At 45.6% G+C, this 25,920-nt stretch overlaps 1 long non-coding RNA gene across 1 annotated transcript; it reads right to left on the reverse strand.

The window, feature by feature from the left end:
- Nucleotides 1–8,153: 8,153 nt before the first annotated feature.
- LOC128152454 (uncharacterized) lies at nt 8,154–9,910 on the reverse strand. The gene is made up of 3 exons (XR_008238659.1): nt 9,734–9,910; nt 8,599–8,715; nt 8,154–8,238 (listed from the first exon to the last, which is right to left on the reverse strand). It is a non-coding gene; the product is annotated as an uncharacterized LOC128152454 (long non-coding RNA).
- Between the last annotated feature and the right edge of the window lie 16,010 nt (nt 9,911–25,920).

The raw sequence follows: 25,920 nt of genomic DNA on the forward strand, positions 1-25,920 counted from the left end.
CAGACACCACAACAGGCTGACAGTCAAGAGCAAAAGGCATGACCCGCAGCAGCTCTGGACGGCTCTGCCATATTACACTATACTCAAGGCCGCAGCAAGTGCCTGTGGCTTTGCTACAGGTAAAGCTATTGCTTTCACGCACGAATTATAACAACCAAGAAAAAAGACATCTCGCTGAAGAACTAGTACATCACTAGAAAGCAGGTCAAGCTAAGCTGCTTTGAAGGCACATGTACACAGGCTCAGATTTACCAGAAAACTGTAAGCGTATGAGAGCGCGCACATCAGTGTTTTCCCATTCACTGTAAGGAAAAAGCCCAGTTGCCCCAGTGGTGGGGTAGGTTTTTCCCACCTCTCACGGAGAGAAATGCATTGTTTTAAATAGGGCTGGCGATAAATCACAGGCACTCACTGAATGAATACATGGCTGTTACAAATGGTAAAGCACTCTTAACTCTCTGAAAACACTCGTTGAGTCAAAGTCATTATCCAAATGCTAAACAAATATAACAAAAAAACCCCTCGAGTCAGCTACAAAGAAATGCCATGGGGAAAAAATCTTTTCAAAACAACTATTTCCTTAAGTAAATTTTCATTTGAACTTTGGTTCATGTTTCAGTGACATCTTTGTGTTGCAGAACTTGAACCTTCAAGTGTGGGGTCTAGAAACAGAGCCTGGCTACTGTATCCACAGTTCTACCCAATGTACCACCTGACCAAGAACTGTTTGCCCATCCATTTTTTAACCACCAAAACACATCAGTATTCCAGCAGACACTTTCAGATGCAGAGACCTGCTAGACATTTCGACAGACGTTTAACAAGTTCTTCAGGAGAAGGCAAGAGCAGAAGACAGCACAAAGGAAACCCAATGCCTCTGTCCCAGAAGCGCAACCTTCTTCCACGTTCTGCTCATCTCAGTTAACCGTTCCCCTCTCCAGTACCACACACCTTGCCCGAGTGACACCGCCAGGCCCAGGGATACCACCGCACTTAACTGAGACCACCAAACAGGATCAGAGTGGTACGTCCCCACAAACACACGGCAGACTGGGCTATCATTGCAGTGGAAAAGGAAGGGACTGGCTTTTGTCTTTTGGTTTGTGGATTTTCTTTTTCCCCCTCTTTATTCCCCTCTTTTTTCCCCCTCTTTATTCCCCTCTTTTTTCCCCCTCTTTATTCCCCTCTTTTTTCCCCCCTCTTTCTTAATTGCTAAGTCTGCAATTGGGGTTGAGAATGGCGAGGGGGGAAGGGAAGAGAATCTGGTGAACAGCTGGGGCCCATCACTTTTCATTGCAGGTCTTGGAGAGATGTGGTTGACAGAGTGATGCACAGAGGCTGTCCCAGTTAATGACTTCACCATTCTCCATCATTATCCCCATCATTAGGAAATTAGGAGGACAGAAGGTATTTACTGTAAACCTGCCACCTCCCAAGGAGAGATAAATAGAAACTGATAAATGGGATCTTCTGGTGCTGTTCGTCTATTAACCTTCTGCTTCCCAGTTTAGGCATATGCATGCTATCCTGCCATTAATATCCAGTAATTGGCATGGCAGTGGGCAACACAATCCTACCTTTAGTGTACGAACATCTCCTGTGCTGCACACCAAGTGCACAACTACACTTACATCAAAGCTCTGCTAACCAGACCAGCGAAGAGCTCCTGTGCAGTTGCTTACACTTTAGCTCTGAGGTCAGAATTACCACTCAGTCCTGGTGGGTCTTAGAATGAGGTACCAATGTGGTCACAGGAGAGATGGGGAGAGAGAACTGCGTGTGCATGACCTGCCCTCCACAGAAGCAACAAAACAGCAAGAGATACATTTGCACCTGCAGCTGAGCTGCTATCAGTTCTGTCAGCCTACCTCTAAATACAGCTCACGAACGCCTCCAGGGAAGAGAGTTTCACTTCGCCACAGTCTCTGAACACCAAGGAAACCATTTTCCTCACCAGCTTGAAGCAAACTGTTCTGCAAACTGTTCAAAAAAAAAAAAAAAAAAGCAAGCTTCAGAGGTCTCAGAATTTACGAACTTAATGTCCTAGTTCAAGAGCAGCCAACCTTTCGGCAACTTGACTAACACTTCTGCAGTGCTCCCTCACTGCACGCGAGGAGCTCTTTGCATGCACCGACTTGCTTTACCCCCACAAGACTGAACCTCTCAGAAAGGACTAAGTCCTCAAAGAAATAAACTGAGCCACCACCTCCTTCTTCAGCAACCAAGCCCTGTGAGGCTGAAGCAAGTCCATATTCAGAGAGAGCAGGATTTTACCTGAACCAGCCCCTCCGCCCCACCACCACACAGCAAAAGCAGGCCCACTTGCAAGTCAGTCAAAGACCTCTCTTAATCTGTTTCTTCCACCTGTAGTATCACACCTCTACTTCGGAAAACCTCACCCCACTGCTCCTTTCCTCTGCGTACTACTTGACATTATTAATTGCTTTTACTTACCCTACCTGTAGACCTCTAGGCATTTTCCTTTCAACCGGCATTATAGTTTCCAATGCACATGATGGGCAGGCATCTACAATTCAGAGACACCAGCTAAGATCACAGCTGCATTTCCCATGATGAACAAGTTAAGCCACAAGTTTCCATCAAGTCTGACACAAATCTTAAAAGACCGCCACATTATTGTGGTTATTTTTAACAACATCTAACCTTTGTCAGAAGTTGAGGAAAAACGGAGAGCCTGTTCTTGCATGCACTAGCCTAGCAAGCAGGTCATCTGCTCTAGGTTGGATGGACAGCTCCAGTATTTTGGAATGCAAGTATTTCTCTCTTCTAAGCTCTGGTAACATCTGTAGCTGCACACTTACATCCAGAAAACATTTTTCAGGGTCTTACAGTCAATAAGCCTTCTTCACTGAAATAGGAGAAACGGAACATTTGAAAACACTGAAGTTCTGGGGCTTGAAAGAAGTTAAATAGCTTGCTGCTTCAAATAACTCAGTAGAGACATTGCTAAGTCAGGACGTGAAAGCAGGAAGTAAAATCAGATGGTCTCCTCAATAAACTGCCATGGAACTCAAGGGGTGCACAGGCCTAACACAAACAGCAGCTTTATTGCAATAGCTATCACCCTCAAAACAAACCAAACACACACCACACCTGAGAAGGTCACAATCTCAGCTCAAAGAGCCTGGCATACTTTCAGTTGCCTGTATGGCATCGCTGAAACAATTCAAAAGCCAAAGAACTTGTTTCTTAGCTGTGTATAACCTGAGCAGAAATTGACAGGTCTAGTCTCAATTCATTTAAGCATAGAAAAAGAAATGCTTTCTCATTTCAAATATTTAATGGACATACAAAACCAAAAAAAGAGCCAAAATCTCCATTGCTGCTTCCTGACACAGGCTTTAGGACTCGAGGGAATCTCTGCTTACAACATCGAAAAAATATACAGCCTTTAAATCTTGTGAAAATAGGCAGCCAGGTGAAATACAGAGAAACCACTACCCTTACTGAAGAATACTGTGCAGAAACAGCCTGTACATGAAGGCCACCTCAGGTACTGTCATTGCAGGGAAGCTTCCTTTACTCAGAGTTCATTCCTCCCAGCCTTAAGACAGACTGGACCATACTTTGTTTATTTGGTGTCGGAAAGCTTTTTTTTTTTTTTCCCTTCCCCCCAGTGCACATGCCTTCAATGCAAACAGGCACAACAATTCGTTCTTGTTCCAGCCGTTCCCCTTTCGTGCAAGGCAGAGCCGAGTTTTGGCATCAGCGGGAAAACCCATGCTACTGCTACACTTTAAGACTTCCCACATCCATCAGATTCAAGACAACACTTCTAGAAAACTACTCCAGTCTGAAGCCAGTTCGTGCGGGGGACCACTGAGCAGTCATCTCCTCCCCACATCCGTACTGTCCCTCCCAAGGCCAGCCTAGTGACCGGAATAAATCACAAACCTTAAAAAGCAGTTGCCCAGCTCTCAGATGGCTCAACCCATGGCGCCCACAGGAACGCGGAGCTAACGAACTACTTCCTTAACCCAGTCTCACCACCTTTTACCACGGCTTAGAGATACACGACCCTGCACAGCCACACAATGAGCACAGTGCCGCTGGCTGGTCTGCAGGTAGAAGTTGCATGTGCTCCTCCTATACACGCTATCTTGTACACATTAATTCAGTGCAGGAGACTAATGAAAACGTGACTGTGATAGTGAGTTCTAATGGTAACACAAGTATTAATTTCCATCTGTCTAAGCAACTGGCAGTGTCCATCAATTACAGCGATAGCCAACTAACAGTTGCAGCTGCAAAATAAAAAAAAAAGCAGAATTAACATTTCAAGTTACTGTCATTCACCTGAATTTTTTACAGTTGTAATTAGCAAGCTGCAGAAGCTGTCAACAATCAACATCAGCCAATCTGTCTGCACCAGCAACCCGACTGCCTGCCAGAAATTGTCTTCGACAGGTTTTTTTTCTCCCCTTGCTTCCCCCCATTAAAATTTCTCCTTCAAAACCTCCCTAACATTCTCATCTTCTTTACCACCAGTCACTAGAATTGAATGTGTCAAAACAGAGAGAGACAGAATGACTGACACTTAACCGATAAAGTCATAATTATCTCCTTGCTTCACATCTCAGTACAAAAACATGCCGCTGTCTCTTTCCCCATGACTCTGCTTCCCTGTCAGCACAGGAACAATACTGCAGCCCCTTCATGGAACTTGGCCCTTACCTAACCATAAAGATGATTTTCTTAGTAACTCCAAGAAAGAAAGAAACATTCCTGAAGGCCTACTCTTTGATGAGCACATGCACCTGTTTCCTATTCTTTAACTTAAGAACTTGTTATACTCTTTACCATATCCACCTGTGCCATTTACTTCAGGCAGCAGATCCCCCAGGACAGCTTTATCTCAGAAACACCCAAACACCCAGTGCTTTAATTTCTTTTTTCTGTTGCACTACACCCCACAAACAGGAAACAAAACAAGAAAAAAAAAATCACCAAAACAATAAAAGCCCAAACATTCACTCTGTTCAGTGTTCACCGGAAACCAATACTTTTTAAACACCTGTAAGTGTGCAAAGCTTACTCTCATAAAGAAACATCCTAACAGAAAAAAAAGATCTTGAACCAGTCCCACTCTACTTTCACTGGAAAGTTTTGTTGTTTGCTGGGGTTTTTTGTGCATTTGGGTTTTTTCTGGTTTTGGTTTTTGGGGGTTGTTTTGGGGTTTTTTTTGTTTTTTTAAAATAACCCCCCCATATTTTTGAAGCTATTCATCCTTCTTGAAACCAAGTTGTGGCACAGACAAGGTATACTTCCTTATCAATTAAGAGTTTATTTTTATTTTTAACCCTTGCATTTGTAGTAGCAGACATCAAATTACTTTACACATACTGTAACTAGACATGGACAGTTCTAAATGACCTGAAATAGCTTGCTTCACAGAAGCATCACTTCATATAATAAACTACTAACTGAATTCATCTCACATGGATGAGCTCTCCTCACCTACTGGAGCAGCACTGAGGTCATCTCAAACATCGTGACCGAAGAGGTCTCTGACTGGAGCACCACAGCAGATAACATTTAAAACAAACCATTGCTTCGAAAGGAAGCTACAACAGTCCAGTCCACTCCACAGACATATACTGCTATCTGACCTCTATTTAATGCATTAATTAAACTGCCAGTTGAGCAACCAGAATAAAAGGATACAGACACAGCAGAAAAATAAGAAGAGTCCCAACAATTTTTATATCCACCAACATAAAAAGCCATGAACAAGTGCTCATTCCTTTTCTTAATTAACCACTGTAAAACAGATTTCACACAGAGCTTTTACATAGAGATTTAGAAAGCTGGGAGAATTAACGTACGATCTATGAATTACTACATACCACCGTAGAGTCACCTGAAATTGCAACAGTATATAGGGCAGTGCTGAAAACCCTTCCCTGGTGCTCTTATACAAGTAACATTTATAAAATGGAAAATAATAAGAGAAAAACCCAATTAATAAAATGAAGTATCTGAAGAGCAGGTTTAGAGGGAAAGTTCCTTGGCACACACCTTCCTCACCTACCTGAAAGCACAGCAGGTAAGCCCAAAAAAAAGAAAAGCTACTACTGCAGAAAAGGAGATTTAAGGCCTCTTAGTATAAGCAGAGCCACTGCACAATATTGGGCAGAGTTAACCCGTTTTGCAAAAACACAAAACTTGAGCTAAATCCATTCTTTATTAGCCAGACCATAAAATACAGAAATGCTTCCAGCCTCTCACAGCGGGACACAGCCTGCTCCCCTTTCAGCACCCTTTGTTTCCAAACATATGGCTTCCAATAGGGCTAAAACCCCACTTTCCTCAAACGCAACCTATAAGCCTGTGCTCCCAGAAGCAGCGGGAAGGAAATGGGGCCATTAGACTTATTTGGGAATAAGAAGCTGTGACCAGGACTTAACCTCCCAGGACACCCAGCCCACCCCCCACCCTAAGGTGGTGAAAAGGACTCATCTCCCAAGCAGCTGCAGCTTTCTTACCCAGAAAGTCTCGTCGGACTCATCGGGACACGCGGGAACGGGGCTACCGGGCTGCCCACCCTCCCCTCGGACCGCTTCCAGAACATGCTGCGCGGGCGGCCAGCGCTGAGGACACCGCCTCACAGCGAAGGGGAGCGACCCCTCCCTCACCTCACCTCACCTCACGCTAACGGCTCCCGCCCGCTGCCCCCCTGAGGGGAATCAGCGCCGCGCAGCTGGCCCCCCCCGCGGCCAACGGCCGCCTCAGTTTAAACGAGGCGCGCGCGGCCGGGCGGGCGCGGCGCCGCCCCGCAGCGGGGGAACGTTCGAGGCGGCCGCTGCGAGGGAGGGGCCGCGCGCATCGAAAGCCAGGAGGCGGGAAAGGGCGGGAAAGGGCTGCTTCCCCTGAGGAAGCTGAAAGGAGGGACACGCGGCCCGTTTTCTTGCGCTTTAAGGAAAAAAAAAAAAAAAAAAACAAACGCTGATTACAGGCTCGGCCGAATGCTCCACTCCTGCCCCAAATCCGCCAGGCCTTCATATTGAGCTGTCCCCGACTGACAGAGCCTACAGCTGTGGTAGGTTTAGGATGGGTCTTCGCCGGGAGCACTGGCCAAAAATGATTCAGGCGGGAGGAAAAGGATTTAACAAGAGAGAAGCGGGCTACCCGCTTCCAAAACAAAGGTCACGTCAAAAAGGCTTGCGAGGACAAATCGGGCTGCTGGCGGCGTGCGGTTTCGGCCAAGAAAGGCGGCGTTTCAGAGGAGCCGAGGGGCCCTTCGACTAGCCGTGCCGGGCGTCTGGGGGCTAAGGCCGCCGTTCCCCGCCTGGAGCTCCTGGAGCTGTGCGGGGGCTCTGGAGCAGAATGCTATCAGGAGTTTGTGTGGATCCAAAACTTTTCAGAGGAGCAGATGAAGGAGGTCAAAATGTGACTCGGCTGGCCCGGCTCTCCCGTGCAAGCCAAGCTGTCTGATTGACTGCAGGGCGACTGAGCCATCTTGTCGTTCTGGCAGGCAGGAGGCATTGCCACCTTTGATGGAAAATACAGAGACAGAAGCGTGCGTGCAGAGGAGGGGGGGTGGCGGAGGACTGACAGAGGGAAGCAAGGGGAAGGGATGGATAGGGGAACACCAGGGGTTGCACAGGGTTTTGTTTGGTTGGGGGGTTTTTTGAGGAAGGCTATTGGCTCCATCGCTTATTTCCAGTTCTGACCCCCTATTCTGAAATGGACAAGAGGGGCATTCAGTTCTGGTTTTCAGCTTTCTCATTTAGGGCCAGTCCCCCAAAGTTCACTGATCCTGTCACAGCATCTTAGCTGTTTGGTGCTTTCAACTGCTTGCTCTCTGAAAAGCCTAGCTGACTCAATGCAGACTAGCCGGGGGAAACAGCAGCACAGCGAGTGTCAACCCCACACGGGAGCGAGTCCGAGCCTCCGAGCACATTTCTTAAACCTACTCAAGCAGGATATGCTCTTCCCATCAAGGATGCTAAGCGGAGACAAGCCCTTAATGAAAGTGGCCTTTTATGATTAAAAGTACGTGGAAAAGATCTTTCTCTTTCCTCTCAAACAAGAAAAGCAAAGTTTTGCATACAGTATAAAAGCATGCCAACAACCACAGCCAGGGTGGTTTTCCTTAGCCTTACCCCTGTCTTGCAGGCTGTCAAGAAAGTTTAAGATTCCATAGCTTCCATCATGTCAGACAGAAAATGCAGATTAAGTTTCCTTCGGGTCCAGTGGGAAATGCAATGAAGAAACCTAAAATAAAATGATGGTCACGTGTATGATTTTTTTTTTTTTTTCTCCTGCTTGTGAGTCCTTTCAATTGCTTTTACACATGAGCACTGTACACTGTCACAGCCACAACACTGCTGCAAACGCACGGGTGCATTGGGTATGGGAACACACCATTTATATTTGAACGACAATACGCGGGCCTGTTCAAGGACATGGTAATAACTTACGTGAAAAAATAACTTGTGGAAATACCGCTCAAAATTTAACGGTTGATAGAAAGTTTAATTCAAAACACTTAACAGCACCCTTTAAACATAAAAAGAAAATTTTTACCCTGAACTACTGTTGTAGGTTTTGGGGTTTTGTTTTGTGGTTGCTTACCTCCTGTGTGCTCTTCATTCTTTGTAGTATTTTGTAAAGGAAGAAGTTTGGGGTTAAGTTAAATTGCAGTAGGGGATTGCTGGCGGTTTTTCATCTTTAAAATTATCCAGGATTTTTCTGAAATGACAGAAACGAGATCATTGTTTGAGCAAGCACTAAGACCATATGATGTAGCTGCATCTGGGCAGTCAAGACATTCAAATGCCCGCTGCCTAAACCTGTCCAATTATGAGAAAAAATAATCAAGATGTCAATTTTAGATGAATTAATATTTAACTTGAACAACAATTTTGTTCTTGGAATATGAATATGTATTTAATTGTACTGTTTAAGTAGTTTTTGGAAAATCATTAAAACCTTCAAGTCCTGTGATTCTCTTGACTTAAAATGGATCTTGTCAAGAGACCGCTCATGTGAGTAGGCCTTTGTGGAGCCAGGCACTTGTTTTGTGTAATTAGACAATAGATTCTTTACACGATACTTTTCAAAAGGACCCATGAAATTTTTTTACTGTAACCCCCATGAAACTCAGCACTATCTGCTCTATAAAAATGTCTGCCTTTTTGCAGACCCCTCAACATTTCACTGGAGTAGCCTTTTTTTTTTTTTTTTTAAAATACCTTCCACAGATTGATGTGTACAGACAAGACAGCAGGACGCAGATCCCAGTTTGAAAACCACTGCCCTGGGAGCTTCTGACTCCGCCTTACATCAATACAGGGCTATGTTTAAATAGTCACTTACAAGATGTACAATTGTATTAACATAAAAAGGCATGGAGAAGACCGTTCAGCTCACTTTGGTTTTGCTACCTCATAGTAAGACTTACAGCTAGACTTCAATTCTTATTGGAAAAAAAAGGGGAGCGACATGGGTAAAGCGTAGAGTCCCACTGAACTAAATAGCAAAACTGCTGCTGCCTTAGCTGAGACTAGTATTCGGTCCTAAACATACCCAAAACATGTTTTCATTGCCATGATGCTAACTGGATCTGCCCCAACTGAGAGGATTCTTAGCTGAGCTTTTAAAAATTCTGAGCCCCTGTGGTCAACGGAGACCTGGGATGGAGGCATAATTTGCAGCTTGCATGTTCACACATAGCTAGAATAAGGGACATCTTCCATGCTGAACTCACATGGTTGCTTTAAGGCTTCTCTGACAGCATGTTTCCTCAGATGACAAAAAGCTGAAAAAGGAGACTGCGATCAGGATGGGACCAAACAGGTTCGCCCCACAGGATTTCCCACGGAAGTCTCTCTTCCATGAGCAGAGCCTGAAACAGAAACACAAGGCTGTTACCAAGGCACCCACGCTCAGCATGTGTTACTCCACAATAAACATCACCACGTTCAGGAGTCTGTTTTCCTGGTGGTGTTTACAGTTACATCTGCTAGAAGAGAGACTGCTCTTTGTCATCAGTAGAACAGTTGGAATGACACCCGAGAAAGCCTGAATCAGCAAAACAACACTCAGCTCCAAGTAAGAGATGTAACAAAAACGCAACAGCCTCACGGGACACTTGGATCCCCGAGTCCTCGTGGTTGGCAACTAGACACACAGGGACGATCGAGACTGCAAAGCAGCAGTCTGTAAGTGCCCAGTGGGGCAGGAAGAAGATAGCTTGGGAAATAAATGATGAGCCAGTACTGACATTTTGGGGGGGTCTTCTACCATGGAAAATTTCAGCTTTTTCTTTCTGTTCAGACTGAACTTATTTATTTATTTAAGAATGGCATCTACCCAGAGTCACAGTCCCGTTCTCTGTCTGATTTCAAAAACCAGATTACATTCTGCAGCAGTCTCTTAAGTAGCAGCAAGCTGGCTCCTTGGTACCATTTTGTCATAAACACACCACTCGGCAGACCCAGCCCCGTGCCTGCTCACACCAGTTTATTCCTTGCTTGGCTCGGGCGTCGTCAGAAAAGCTCAGTGTTTGTTTAAGCGAAAGGCCCACTCTCATGGACTGCTCCCAGCTGTAAGGCCTTTTGCTCTTCAGCTTGCACTGTACAGGGAACCCTCATTTATGTGCATCTCCCATGGAGAGTGTGTTTGCACTTTGATGTCAAGGGTGAGGGCAAGTAAGGGGAAACGTAGACAAAATACGTTCCCTGAGACAACCAAGCTGGCTGGAGTTTGCGGAGAAGACAGTCCACTGAAAGGAAGGGAATGTGGTCGCTAGGGGGTACAAAGGACTGCAAAGCTGCGGAGGAGGACAACAGAAACCATCGCTTTTGCCGAAACTGCGATCTTCCTAGACTAAAAACTACGAAAATGCAGTTCTACAGCAAAAAACCTAAGTTGTGGGAATCGGCGCCCTCATTACTTGTGGCAATGTGTCGTGGTTTAACCCCAGCCAGCAACTAAACACCACGCAGCCGCTCGCTCACTCCCCCCCACCCAGTGGGATGGGGGAGAAAATCGGGAAAAGAAGCAAAACCCGTGGGTTGAGATAAGAACGGTTTAATAGAACAGAAAAGAAGAAACTAATAATGATAATGATAACACTAATAAAATGACAACAGAAATAATAAAAGCACTGGAACGTACAAACGATGCGCAGTGCAATTGCTCACCACCCGCCGACCGACACCCAGCCAGTCCCCCGAGCGGCGATTCCCCGCCCCCACTCCCCCCAGTTCCTATACTAGATGGGACGTCCCATGGTATGGAATACACCGTTGGCCAGTTTGGGCCAGGTGCCCTGGCTGTGTCCTGTGCCAATTTCTCGTGCCCCTCCAGCTTTCTCGCTGGCTGGGCATGAGAAGCTGAAAAATCCTTGACTTGAGTCTAAACACTACTGAGCAAAAACTGAAAACATCAGTGTTATCAACATTCTTCGCATACTGAACTCAAAACATAGCACTGTACCAGCGACTAGGAAGACAGTTAACTCTATCCCAGCTGAAACCAGAACACAATGCCACAAGTGTCCAAGATGCATCTTGAGGCACTGAAATTTGTTAACATCTGGCCACAACCAGAAAGGGAGTCCTCAGCTCAAACCTAATCTCTCTGCACAAACACAGGCCTCCAGGATGAGCTTGGACAGCCAACTTAATTGAACCTCTGTGAATACACAAACAGCACCTGTTGTGAAGTCAAATCCGTGAGAGGGATCAGATAATACAAGATGACCAAGTATCTGGCTCTGTACATACTGAGAAGAGCAGGTGGATAACAAGCGCAGCTATTGCTTTCCCTAAAAGCATTTCCCAGAACTGTTTCTGGGAAACCGTAAGGATTCTTAGATTTTGCCATCCCCAAGTGAAATATTAGATGTTTGTCTTTTCCTTCAGTAGAATTAAATTCCTGCCAGGCAAATAGGACACAAGAGCAATCTATAAAAGAACAATCCTTGGAAAGAGGATCTGACTCATACTCTCTCTCTCCTGCATAGCAGCTGGGTTTTAATTGGTTTATTGGGAAGTGAGCATATAAACTAGAGAGAGATCAGATTTCTGATCAAGCATTCAAAATTAATGTAAATAAGACAATAATAAATATTTCATATGAAGCATAAACCGGTGCCAAGCCATTTTAAGGGGGAAAAAAAAAAATGGAAACTGACCAAACAAGAAAACATTGCTATATACTGCTCTCCTGTCTCAAATACAGTTTCAAGGGACGCTGCTCATTATAGTTCCTGACCTCTTAACAGATGTGTTGTCCCTCGCTTTTACTGTTGAATATTATTTCTATTGGGAATGAGAGATTATGAAACTCATAAGTGATGGAAAAAATTATTTATGACCCAGCAGGGTATTGCCTGAAAGCGTCCTGCCTAAATAGCACATTTTGTGTCTAGGTTTTGCATCCGGGCTTTGGCAGAGAGAGACATATGCTTCTCACCAAGGGCCTCCCAGATGTCCAGACAGAAAATGGTTCTTGGCCTTAACACAATTGGCCATCTAGTGGGAAAGAGGGAAAACTACTAGGCGGTTTGAGGCATTTTCCCCCTTTTAAACTCTCGACCAAAGTCCAGTTAAGGGAAACCACAGACAAAGCTTTCTTAAACCCTATGAAGTCTGACAAAATTGTTTTATCCTTTTCTAATCTGACCAAGAGCCAAACACAGTCCAAGGTGTTCGAGATACACCAGAAACCACACATCCATCATAATTAATTAAAAAAAATTAAGTCGTGTTTAAAATTTTATTGTGACTCTGGAGTGTCTGGGGAGGCTCGAGTGTGCTAAGCGCTACAGGAACATTGTAGACACCTTCCTCCACAGAGAATTGCCAAAAAAGAGACCGCAAGTAATGCTGGAGCAGGGGTAATTTGCCCAAGGTCAGTCCCCTCACCTATTGCCTTTTCCAAGAGAAAAATACACAACTCCAACCTTCCCTTTGCACGTTTTCAGCCTGTCCGACAAGCTACTGACCAGAAGTTAGGGGATGCACTCCAACTTCAATAGCGTCCTCGAAATGTTACAGAACACAAACAAATGTACTAATCGAAAATCAATTTTCCACTGTTGGGACTTCAACATCACAGGAGGAGCCAGAGGAAAGGGCCAAGTTCAGCTATTACCAAATCATCTCGCAACATTTACAATCCAAAGGGACTAGAAAGGAAAGCAAGCGGGCACTGTTATTGCCAGTCATGTTTATTGGCACTAAGCCTCACCAATGGACAAGGTCCATGTGTCATCAAGGCCAGGCCTAAACGAGAAAAATTACATTACTTGCTTGACAACATTTGTGATGGCACCTCTAGTCTAAGCTAATTTAAACCTCTCTCACAGAAACGTTAGGGAACAGAGCCGTAAGAAACTATGTTTGAAAAATCAACATTATCAGCAAACAATGGTGTCCTGGAGATTGTACTGTTTAGTACAGAGACAAAGTCTTGTCAATATTTGTTAATGTTTCCCCCGCAGTAACTGCAGTGCTCAACTGCATAGCGATGCCAACAACCAGCTATAACAGAATTTGCAATGCTCACCTCTGCTCGTTTCCACTTTCTGCTCTTAGCAGGCCAAGGTGACGCAGGTACTAAGTAGGTGGTCGACTTACGCAGCAGAGGATATTCCAGGCAAGTGCCTGTGTTCTAACACCTGTGAACTGGTGTCCTCATTGCCAATATTTATAACGCTTTGCCCCAAGCTGGCACCCAGGTGCCCTCTTCTAGCACGCCACCGCTTGCAGAGAATGGCATCGCAAAGCCTCAAGATGCCTTCCCCCTTGTTTGACAGGGAAAATGACACAACATGCATTTAGAAGCAGTAAAAGGAGTTATTAGTTGGAAATGGAGACCGTAGCCTGAAAAGGGGACATTAGGCACAGCATCCTGTCTGTGCTACCTGCCGTTGAAGCAATCGCCCTCACGGCGAGTGGAATCCAGTCATTTACCCATCTGATCTTTATCATCTGTTGTTGCAGCTGCCAGTAAGTGTTCCAAAGATAGTAGTAGTTTTGGTCAAGATGACTGCAGTCACTGAAAAACCACCATTTTCTTCCAATTTTCCTTTCCGGTTCCACTGCTTATTAAGATGAAAGAAAGAAGGAAAGAAAGATCGAAGGAAAAAAAAAACCCAAACCAGAATAATTTCAACATCAAGACCCAGCTCTAAGCTACTGAGATCCCCAAAACGACTTGCACACTACGCTATTTTGAGAAGCAGCGCCTACAGCCCTAGCAGTGTGGCAGGGGGTTCTCTAAACACCCTCCTTGTCTCTCACGGTAACTGATGAGTTCTTAAGTACTTGATGTCCAAAGGATCAGTGGTCCAGACAACTATGGTGTTTGCCTTCACCTTTTAAATCACGTGTAACTCTAGCAGGAGAAAGTACCCTGGACTGTGTTTATTTCAGAACAACTCACTAAGAGCATTTTGCCTAATTAAATACACTTCACTCCCCATAGAACAGCAGAACTCTCAACGCTAGAGAAATTATATCATTTCTTTTCAGAGAGACGGTCGTGCTTTTCCAAAAATGTAAATTAATTCTTGCAGGGAAGAAGAGAAAGTGGCCTGGCAAAGAGAGCGATATTTGGCATGATTAGCTCTCCTTGCTGTCTCACGTTCATTTTCTGCAAAAAATGTGATGTGGCAGCTTGTTTAAAACTTGTTTATTGGGAAGAGGTCATAAGCTGAGCACTGTTCAGAATAGGTCAGGCATCTGATTAAAGGTTGAATAAACTGAAATGCTTCACATGAATCTCTGAGACAGAAGCTTGATGAGGAGAGAGCGAGCTTGTCTTAGAAAAATGTTGCCAACTACCTAACATCGCAGGCAGCCAGCAGACTGCAGTACTGGCTAAAGGAGCAGGAAGATTAAATAATTCTGCTTGTCGGCATTAACAAACATTCAGTATTATTCTTCTGTACTTCAGGACAGGCTCTTGCTGGAAGAAAGCCCCTCTGTAAAAGGAACATAATAAGAAATCATGCCAGCCTTGAAGAACTGATAGTCAAAACAGAAGGGAAAAAAAGAACATCTTGAAATAATCTGTAGAACAAAGGAGAAGTTAAAAAAAAAACAAAACAAAACACAGAAAACCCAACCAACAAATCAGCTGCTTATCCCGGGTCTTGTACCACCCCAGCGGGAAAGAAGAGAGCTGAATTCACATCTCCCAAGACCCGGCCCGGTGACTGTTCCCCCAAAGGCCTTCCTTCCGTCTTTTGTGCTTTTCGCAGTATGGGGGGGGGGGGGGGGGGGGGGGGAAATTCGGGGGTTTTGCTATGTTTTATGTTGTTGCTGTTGCTATTACACATTCCTGTCAGCTCTGACGTGATGATTTGACCTATGCTTTCCAAAACTTTGGAGGCTGCAGTCTGAAGTCTGCTAAAGTTAATAGGGTAATTTCATTATTGTTGAACTGGAGGTGTAATGCACTCGAAAGGTCCAAGACAAATGGCAACACGCTTCCTTTCCTCCTACTCTCACCTTCCACTTCTTCCTCCAACTTCATCATGGAACTATTACAGAGAGCAGCCTGAAAACGAGAAATTTCCCGATTCCTGTAGTGCCAATGTAACGCAGCTTTCCTCTTGCCACCCCCATGTAGACTCCTGGTCCAGACCTGTAGCGTCTCGCTAGACGGACTCAGAGAGTTATTTGCATCTGCGATGAAACAACCAAAATCAATTCACAGCCTCCTTGTAAACTCGGAAGTAACTGCTAGTTGGAAAAGAAAATAACTTGCAGATTTTACATGAGTAAGAAAATGCTTAGGAAACAGAGCGGGGAGAGATAAAATAAAATGTGAGAACTGAAAGTTCTCTGATGGGCAGGAAACTCTGCTAAAAAAAAAGAAAACGGGATTGATTTTTCAAGAATGATTTCCTGCTCAACAGCTGCATAGACGAGGAACGAGCAAATTTACCAAGGGCAAGCGCTTGGTCCTTGCTAAATCTCAGACCCTGGGGTTCTGCTGCACTGCACAATATCTCCAGCTCTCGAGCATTCTGGGTCTCCTCGTGAAGTCCTCCCTTGGCAACAGCTGACCTCAGCACTGTAGACGACGTTGCAACGCGGGATAATTATTGACTCGGCAAAGATCTTACAGGCGCCCTGACCCTTAATTTCTCAAGCCTCTCTCATTCTTTAGAGCATTAAGTCCCTCTAACCTATAGAGTGCCAAATAAATCTCTCAAATCGTTAATTCCAGGCAGGCTTTTCCTAAGAGTTCCCTGAAGCATAAGGTGCCTACCTCCCTCAGATAGTACAAAAGCCTCAACTGTGCCATAACCCGACCACTCATCTGGTGAGAGCCCAGACGGACAAGAGCGACTTCTCAAGTCCTTCTCCCGCCCTGCACGGATGACTGGAATCACTGACCAAACCTTTTGTGCTCTAGTTTGCCCAGTAATACAAAGGGAGCTGGGTAGATACAATTTATGCCACTTAAATTACAATAGTCGTTACTCGGGCCTGGCTTCCAGCACGCGAAGCACTGGGAAGTAGAGTGAATTTTTAGCAGATACTTAAAATTCCTCAGGTGAGGCATTTACTGTTAAGAAGCCAGAAAGTCACAAGAAGCCCAAGTAAGGCAATAATGATGCTTCTGACACGCGCCGTATGTTTTGCCCACAGCCTTCAATACGGTGGTTCTGGAAAAAACCCAACAACTATACCAGCACACCGCACAGCTCCTCGCCTCTGACCATGCTACACATAGTCCGTTTTACTTGAGAAGAATAGAGTTCTGGCCAGAGAAGCACCCCAAACCTGTCTATTTTAGAGACGATCCAGCCTGTGCAGTTTTTTTGCAGAGTAACAGAACAATGTTGGCTGCAGCAACTTAAAAGGTCCCAAAGCAGCATCACCTTTTAAAAGAAGAAAAAAAGCGTTCTACTACAAAAGAGTGCAAAGCATGGGAAAACGAGAAGGACGCAGAATAATTGCGCCTTTTCCCCACGCCTTTTTCCCTTGTGCTCTTTAGATACACTTGTCGGATTTTTCTGCCCCCCCCCCCGCCCCCCTCAGTTAGGACATTTCTCCCTCATATACTCTCAGACTCTCTCTGCCTCCTCATTGTAGTCTCTGGCAAAATGTCAGAGGAAGGGAAAAGTGACAAGCTTATAAGAAAATGAATATCTCATTCTGTTTGAATATTACATTAACCCCCAAGCTCCGCTGCTTCATTTGTCAGCTTTTTCAGCGCTCTCCATCTCTCCAGCACCCCTGACCTGGTTGGTCTGATTAGGAATGATCAATGTGCACATTTGCGGTGGAGCTCTTTGCACACTGCTAGACCCTCGGCCTTCAGTCACTCATGCAGATAATAACGGCAGTTCGAGTCACTTGCCCGTAACTCCAAGCTTCATTAAACAGGGGGGATGTCACCGAAAGTCCCTTTAACTGTCTTTTCACTTCTCCGCAAGGGAAAAAATTGACAGTGCTGAGAAATGGGATTTGGGATATAAATAAAATCCTGATTTGGGTATTGCACTGAATGCCTGCAGTTGGCCTATGCCTGCGTGCAGAAGTCTCCTCATTCAGTGAGGGTGAGAGAAGAGGCAGGCTGGGCCGAGCGTCGCCTGACAGGGAGTTTGCACAGAAACACGCCTGAGGTCAGGAGCAGCTTCAAAAGCAGTGGTTTCCCCCAAATGGAGCAGGCGTTAGACAGAAGACCCTGTCAATCACCGCCTCTGCTGCTGGCTGTCACGCTTCTGTACCAAAGGTTTGTTTTCCGGGTAGGTTGTCGTGTCTGCTTGCAAGCCATGCCGCGCGTTACACAGCGCAGTCGTCTTTGCTCAGAAAAAAACCCTGCTGTGAAGGATGTGGGTCTTCTGAGGGACTTTACTGCTTTACAGGCAGAAAAGGTTACTTGCTAAAATGGGCGATCCAGGCGGTGGCTGAACAGAAGCTCCCATGGCAGTCGAGCCCGGCACCCCAGCTGGCTACTGCTGAGAGCAGCCAGGTGGTTAGGACTCCGTTCTCATCGTAGACATTTATCCTGCAGGCCGTTCCCTGCCCTCCATCTGCACGTATCGCCCACGTGACGTGTCCTCAAGCCCTTCAGCCATCTCCCTGGTGCCACAGGTAAGAAACACCAAGGTCCTGGTTTGCTGAGCTTCTGCTGTGGGCTGTCAAGGGCCCCCGCAGGAAAACCTCTCGATCAGGATTGAGCTCTGGGCCCCTTGTCACCAGAAAACATCAGTGTGAGCTCTGAGAAGAATCAGAAAGATGCTGAAGCAGCAGCTGGAGGTTTTCAGTCAGTGTGTTTTAAAGCAGGAAGGGAACACACACACACACATATACATACGCAGGAAAATGTTACTTTAAAGAGGGAAAAAGAAATCTGGACAGGTACGCAGTACCGCAGTACCGGCTACAGGACAAAACCTGTTTATCTTCTCTCCCCATTCTAATGTCTGAAGTCAGAAGATGCAATCAAAGAGAGATTAAGTGAACCGGTGGAAACTGCAGGGACAGAAATTCAACTCGAGCCTCCTGGATTTCAGCCCAAGGCTTTCCCCACAGTTATGGCACTGCTAGCCCATGGATGAAGGAGAGTATTTTAACAGACTAAAAGTGCCTGTAGGGCATTGACCCCACCAGGAAGAGGAACGACTGAAGATAGCGAGTAGTCTGAAAACGCGTGAATAGAATATTGCATAGCTAAAGGGTCATCCGAGCCCGTTGTGGCCTCCCTCTAGCCCCACCTGTGCCATGTATAATGAAGAACAGAAGTTTCTCCCTCTTCCATTTCAGATGGAGGTAAATAAGGGAATAAGCCCCCAGCCTGCAAGATTTTTCCCTCAATCTGAAGAAGGTGGACCTTAAGGTCCCTTTTTCAAACACAGGCAAACTCCCAGACTGTGAGCCCAAGAAGCACCAGGACATTCACCACGAAGCCCTAAGGTAAAAGATTGTCTTGCACTGATCCACTGCTGTCCAACGGGTTCTTGGTCAGACAACACGTTACATAAACACTTGCTGGAAACAGAAAGATCTGCTAAGATAAGGACCTGTGTCATTACAGTACACACAGCCCCAGGCAGCTGTTCGGGGAACTCGGTGTCTGACCTAACACTTAAGCAAAGAAAAGTTATTACAGAGAGGAGTTGATACTAACAGAGGTATGTGAGACTGGACAAGAATTGAGCTCTGTGCTCCTGAGATCCAGCCCAGGTTTGCTCCTAGCTCTTCACAGCTTTCTAGGGTTACATTTCAAGCAATCCAAATGTTTAGGCACATTTGGATTTCAGTTTTCAATCAAACTCTATCCTCAGCTTAAAAGAAATACCACCATTGCCCTAGGAAAAAAGACCATTGCCTTCACCCAGAGAAAAGGTTCAAACACTTGCAAAGATTTACGGCGCCACGTTTTTTTAAAGCCGTTTTCTTTCTCACTGCAATTAAACTTCCCATAGGAAATACACTGTTTTCACAGACGAACAGCCTATGGTATTTCCCATCTACCCTAAAAACGAAATAGAAGTCTGATGAAGCATCGAAGGAAAAAACAAACCTTTCACTAGATATCTTCCCATAGGAATGAAACCCCAAACCCACAACCCAAAAGCAATCCTTTGCATTTCCAAGCCATGCCAGATATTTCCCTGACAACTTGTTCACAGAGGTTTAAACCCTCGTAACTCTATATGACTACTTCCTATCCGATCCCCAAGAAGCACACTCCCTACAGAGCACTGTACAAATCACCCCTCCGCTCGTTCGGCAGGTCTAAGCCGGGCAGCGCTTTCCAGCAGAGCCTTAGGACAAGTTCCGCTTCCTTTTCCTTCCCTGTAAATTCCTCCGAGTAGATCCATCTAGGTACTTCAGCCAAGTGTTGTGCTTGTCCTGTGAAGGCATACTCCATGTACATAGACAGTCTCGCGCTGATTTCAATGGACTGCGGAACAGGCTCACGTACTGTCACCTCTGCTACGAGGAGTTACGCATTCAGTGCAAACAGAAGCCGCTTCCTTCGGGAGACACTCTTGACCCCAGACAGAATTTCCCTCGCCTCCGTACCACAGCCTGCAGAATGAGCCACTGTCTTTAAAACAAACACTCAAATGCTGTGCTTCTCATTAGCCCCAAACTTTTGTCCCCTTATTCATGGGAAGGAGTACCTTGGCCATCAAGCAGTCATTTCAGTGGCGCCTCACTGAATAGCACTTTATTTATATGTGTGGTGCCTGCCTGGCCTGCAGCTCTGTTCGGCTGAACTCTGGCAAACTGAAAGAATTATTCTAGCTGCAACAAGACACAGAGAGCGTCAGGATCAGGCCACAAAGACTTAAATAAAGGCAACAAGCACATAATAAAGCCACATGACAACTGATCATAACAAAAGGCTGTCCCTACAACCGGAGTGATGTATTGCAAGAGTTTTCATCACGGTTCTCCCTGCTTTATCCAAATCCAGTCATCCCTCAAGTTCAGACAATTTCTGTGGTTTGCCGTTGTTTTCTCCCTCCCTGCAGTATCGACCACAGGACAAGGAGCAGACTGATACAGAGTCCAGTCGCGGCGCCCAGCAGCCTCAGCCTGCGTCTCCTCGTCCCGCTTTAAAGTCAGTGAAGATCACAGGTAGACACCAACATTCGCAGTATCAGGTAGTGTGATAACAGCTCAAAGATCAAAAGCGCATTAAACCCCTTGATTAGGCCAGTCATTTTATTCTCTTTCTTTTAAGGACAACCCCAGTGTCAGGTGGGAACCACAGCACTGCACCGCAGCTGAAAACCTAACCCCCCACACGTAGCCGTATCCCAGACGAGTTCCCAACTTCATAAGAGCAGTCGGGCTGCCCCCAAAGGAGCGACGGCAGGTAACACAGAGGGGAAAGGTGAGAGAGGGGTTCCAGCATCTATACCACTGAATTAAGAGAGAAGAAATCCATATCCAGCAAACAAGGTTAGTTCTGAGAGGACAGCGATATTTATACTAACGTGGTCAGATATTTTATGCAGGCTTGGCATTATTTAACTGACCGTGAGCCAAAAACCAGCCCTGCTGTCCAACAAGTCACAGTCCTCGCTCCGATACCGGTCAGGCTGTGTCCCCAGAGTTTATACAGGCACATATTACAGTTCGGCAACCTGAATCCCGCCATGTGATTTATGAAAAGGGAGTGTTGTCCAGGTTGCCCCCAAAGGCCACTGAACTTCTACAGAAAGGAGGGGCGAGGGGGAGGAAAGGAATGCTGGACGCACATGCACACACACACACAAAAAAAAAAATAAAAAAAAAAGGGCAATAAATATGACATGCTTGTGCTGTTTAAGGGAAGGCAGCCTGAATATGCAACGGAAGTGCAGCCTGAACCCCAACACCTGCTGGATGTAATGGACTCTGAAGTGTTGTTTCAGAATTAATCAAGTCATTTAAAATCATAGCTGTAGTCTCCATTCACTACTCCTGTGCATAAACGCGCTGATCCCGATACTAATCCATGTCGGGTGACTTGAGCAATATATCACCATAATTGCCATTTTAGGGCTGCAAATTGGAGCTAAAATAACCAGATGCAAAAGAGATGGCCATATCATACTCTCAAGATGGATCTTCAAAGTTCAAGGAGAGTTCAAGCATGGAAGAGGCAATAGAGAGGGGTCAAGTGTAAGGAGATTGTTCATGTTCAAGAGGAATTAACTTTACAAATATATTGTTTCTGAGGTGGTAATTGTACCATCTTACAGCTATTCATACCTCATTTAATCTTTGCATTCTTCTCAGCCATTAGAGTGATTGTTCCTCATTGAAATAAATTTGATTTTGACAAAATATTCTGTTTTAAAACTGCAACTAATTTCCCCAAGATTTTTTTGCTTTAAAATAATTCTCTCTGAAACCACACAGCCCAGAAGCAGCTACGAGATCTTCAAACTACAGGCTCGGGATCCATGCGCAAGGCAAAAGCACCGAGACTGCCGACTCATTTTATTCTCAGGGAAATAGGAAGTCAGACTGCCTTACGACAATTAACAAATACAGAGCTTGAGATCTCATCAAAGAGAGTGTAGAGAGCGCTGTTCTCACTCAACATTATGCGGTGTGTCTGTGGGCCTGGTCTGGAAGCTTCGAAGTATTCAAGCGCTTCAGCTACCGTGGATTTTAAGGTAACCAACACAGAAATGCCTTTTAGCATTCAAGGATATCATTTCCCATATAACTTGACAAACAAAAGTTCACATAAACAGAAAAGTCAGTTGTTCTCTGAGGAAACAAAGCAACAGACACAGAGCATTCAGGGGTGGGACTGTAACAAATTGTACCGCTTTGTTTTGCAGAAGCTTACAACAAAGTGACTCTTCCATAATAAAATAAGCGTACCTGCCATCAGAAAACATCAGTCCTAACACACCTCCGGGCTCCTGTAAAATCAAAACAAAAGTCATTTTAATAAGCTGTTGGGCAAGTGCATAAGGAAGTTGTAAGCCGCTCGTCAGCACAACCACTTCATCAGTTCAAGACGTCTTATCTGATAGGCTTCTCTCCTAAGAAGTCAGACGAGCCCATTAATTATGTGTTCCTTTTCCCAGCTTCAAACTGCACCATTAAAGTACGATTTCAGCTTACTGTTGAATTACCACCAGACCTAAGAATTACTGTTGGCATCTAATAAGTCATCTGCGCAGCCGAGAGAGAAAACACACCTACCATTGTTTCTATAAGGCGGGGTCCTAAGAGTCTCTACTGCAAAGCTGTGATTTAAACTTGCTCCTGCTACAACGCCAGCAGACAAAGGGACAGCTTTTCAGCCAATGTAAATCAGCCCAGCACCATTGTACTTCGGAGAGCTACGCTAATCCATCCTGGCGAGGATCTGGTGACCTGAGCACGTCCAAACAATGGCATTACAGAAAGCTAATGTGCTATGGGTTACTTGATAATTTCTGCCGCATAATTGGCCAACATGGAAACGTTAGAAATGATTGAAGTTCATAACTAATTGCAACCATTACCGAGACAGTGTTATTTATGATTAACTGCATGTAGTAGGCCTGATTCTGATTTCACTCGCATCTCCTTCCAGTCAGTTTTTTGACAGGTAGCTGGTGACGTTTCCTGTGTGCCCAGCTTCTGGAAGAGGCCAGCCCTCAGGGCTACAGCTGTGTTTTCAGCGTATGAAGATCTACATCATGCTGAGAACATCAGGCAAGTAAGGTCTGCGGTGCTTGCACGCCAGACCGAGCGGAAAAAAGTCTGCGTTTAACTTGTTCTTTGATTTCCCTGTCGGCAGAACTCTACTAGCCCACCGGGCAGGTCACTGCCCGCCCCTGGTGCTTCAGGCAGCCTGGTGGCTTGTCTGTCTCTTGACTCCCATATGTACGTGGCTGTCAGGTATGGCGGGACCGCTGCAGCCTCATTTGACGGGTTCAGCACCGGCATTACCTGTGTTTCAAATGCTCACGTGCCACTTTGTACAGAACTGGAACAGAGCAGACAGATTTCCTCCAAAAGCTTACATCGCATTTACAGTCCAAAATAAATAGCTTGAATTCCCAGTTTTCTTCCGTAGGTCTGACCATTGAGTCTTGGCAGGAGCTTTTGGGAGCTGGCTTCTCTTGGAAGTCTGCTTTCAACTATGGGTGCTCAGCTTAGAAACCTGGCTGGCTGGAAGATGGCTCACGGCAGCACTACTCGAGTAACTTTGGCACTTCCTAAACAGAGAGAAAAATCGGTGTGAACTCAACTGGTACTCCGCTGAACACAGACATATACACAAACACACAAATACAGGTAAAAAGTATGAAAATCAAGTCTCGCAAAAAGTCCCCTGGTTGGACACGCTCACTACATTTGACGCAGCCAAGTCAGAGCCTGGAATCTCTTGCGCAGAATGAACAGTTCAATATCTTTATTTTCCTGAGAGCCCTTGTCTAAAAACAATCATCTGCAAATTGTAATTTTTCTCCACCTTTCATAAATATCAGCAATAGTGCAGCCCTCTCTCCCCCTCTCTTTTTCTTATTCAGGATATCAGGCAGATAAGAGTTATCAGTAAAGGTCATCCTCAATTTCTGTACAGAAATGATCTGTCTCCGGTATGTAATAAACATTTATCCATGCCTTTATTAGCTATATTGGATCTGACAGTTCCGTTAAACCATTTTCTTTCATTTTGCTAGGTCATGACGGTTAATGCTGCTAAAAAATCTCATCACTGCTTTTGATCACTGTATTGTCTTCTCAGTATTATCAGGATTTTGTAAAGGTAAGCACTGGCTGGAATGACCTATTAAAGTTACAGCCCGTTGAGTTCCTGGCTTTTTTCTCACCACAATAAAAAAAGCGAAGGAGTGCAAAGCATAAATTCTACTTTCGGGGTTATATTTAGTTGTGCAGTTGACATTTAGTAGAGCAGTCACTTTAAGCCCACTTTGCATTGGTTTCGCTCCATCTTTTTCACATCCTTGAGTTTCTGAAATGGTGTTGGAAGCCACACCATGGCAAATGAGCCCAATTAGCGGGACCAGGAGGTGATGTCCCAGTTAACCCCTACAATGCCAGCAGCGCATTAGGCATCTGCTCAGGATTTTTAAACCATTCCCATGATTTACGAAGCAGACTCCATCTGCAGACTGAGAAGCGTTTAAAGCATTTTCATTCACTCTCACGTGCTCGTGGCAGAGCGGCACGTATTCCAAACCCCAGCAATACTCAGCAAAGCACTGGAAGATATTCGCAAAGTTAGGCACCTCTGTCAGACTTGCTGCAGTTCTCGTCTCCCTCCACCCAGGTCTACGTTTCAACCACTAGGACAGACTTTCTTTCAGTTTAATGTGAGTCAGCTGCATCTAAGGCCCAGGGTGCCTTTCTCCACACTCTGCCCATTGTTCTCCACTGACGCTTATACCAAATTCATCACTATAGTGTCTAAGTGCGTGAAATACTTTTCAAACTAGCTGTTGTCCAGCATTACTTGGGGGGGGGGGGGGGGGGGCGGGGGGCATAAATCAAACAGAAAGCCCTTAGTAAGCCTTCTTGGGCTCCTCTTGCCATGCACCATAAGGCCACTACTCTACAGTGAGATCGACCATCATAATTTTCACCGCTACGGGATTAACCCATTGGTCCCCTGACCCAACAGACCAAACTGCTCCCCGACGTGCATACTGCGATCGGTACAAAGTACTACATTTACCATGGTTTTGTGCCCTTTATCAGTATACAGTCATTGCAGCTCGGAGGTCCAGTCGGTAACGTACTGTCGTGCCGTGACACTGTGCTGCTCATTTGAAGTGGACCCACGTTGTCCTTCCTGTGGAGCACTACACAGAGATCTCTCCTGAGCCTTGAACCAGAGGCCACTCACCCCATAGGCCAGCCACGGGGCAAATCCAACCCATGGACCAAATCCAACCTTTGTCTATCCGGCAAGTCTTCCCCTCGGAAGTTGGCAAAGGCTGCTCACCTAGCAAATGCAAGAGCACTTTCCCCAAACCATTCTCAGCGAGCTGCAGGGAGCGAGCAGAGACAACGTCCCTTCAGCAGCAAACCAGCTCCCTGCGGTGGGTCTCATGGACGTGCTAAAGGGCAAGTAATTAAACTACATCCTCTAGCTGAGGGGAGGCTGGTGGCATGTCGCTGTCAGGAGAGAGAGCAACAACGATCCCCTCAGTCACCGTTGCTGAGACTGCTTTGATTCCGAGTCGGGAAATAACATTTCTGCAACAAACGAACAAAAAAGCGTTCGTGTCCCTGCGGATGGGCTGCTCTGTGAATGCCTCCCGCTGACTCCCCGGGCTCCTCAGGAGCTCTACAGCCCTCTTTCAATGCTTTCTCTTTTCAAGGTAAAGGTAGTATTTCCCCGCTCTGTGGTTCTCCCTAGCCCACTTTGTTACTGGCGATGCCAGTACACACTGAATTAAAGACAGCGCCTGCGCCCAGCATTACCCCTCCAAGCACTCCA

Source organism: Harpia harpyja, chromosome 2, assembly GCF_026419915.1.
Source record: "Harpia harpyja isolate bHarHar1 chromosome 2, bHarHar1 primary haplotype, whole genome shotgun sequence".
Lineage (NCBI taxonomy): Eukaryota > Metazoa > Chordata > Aves > Accipitriformes > Accipitridae > Harpia > Harpia harpyja.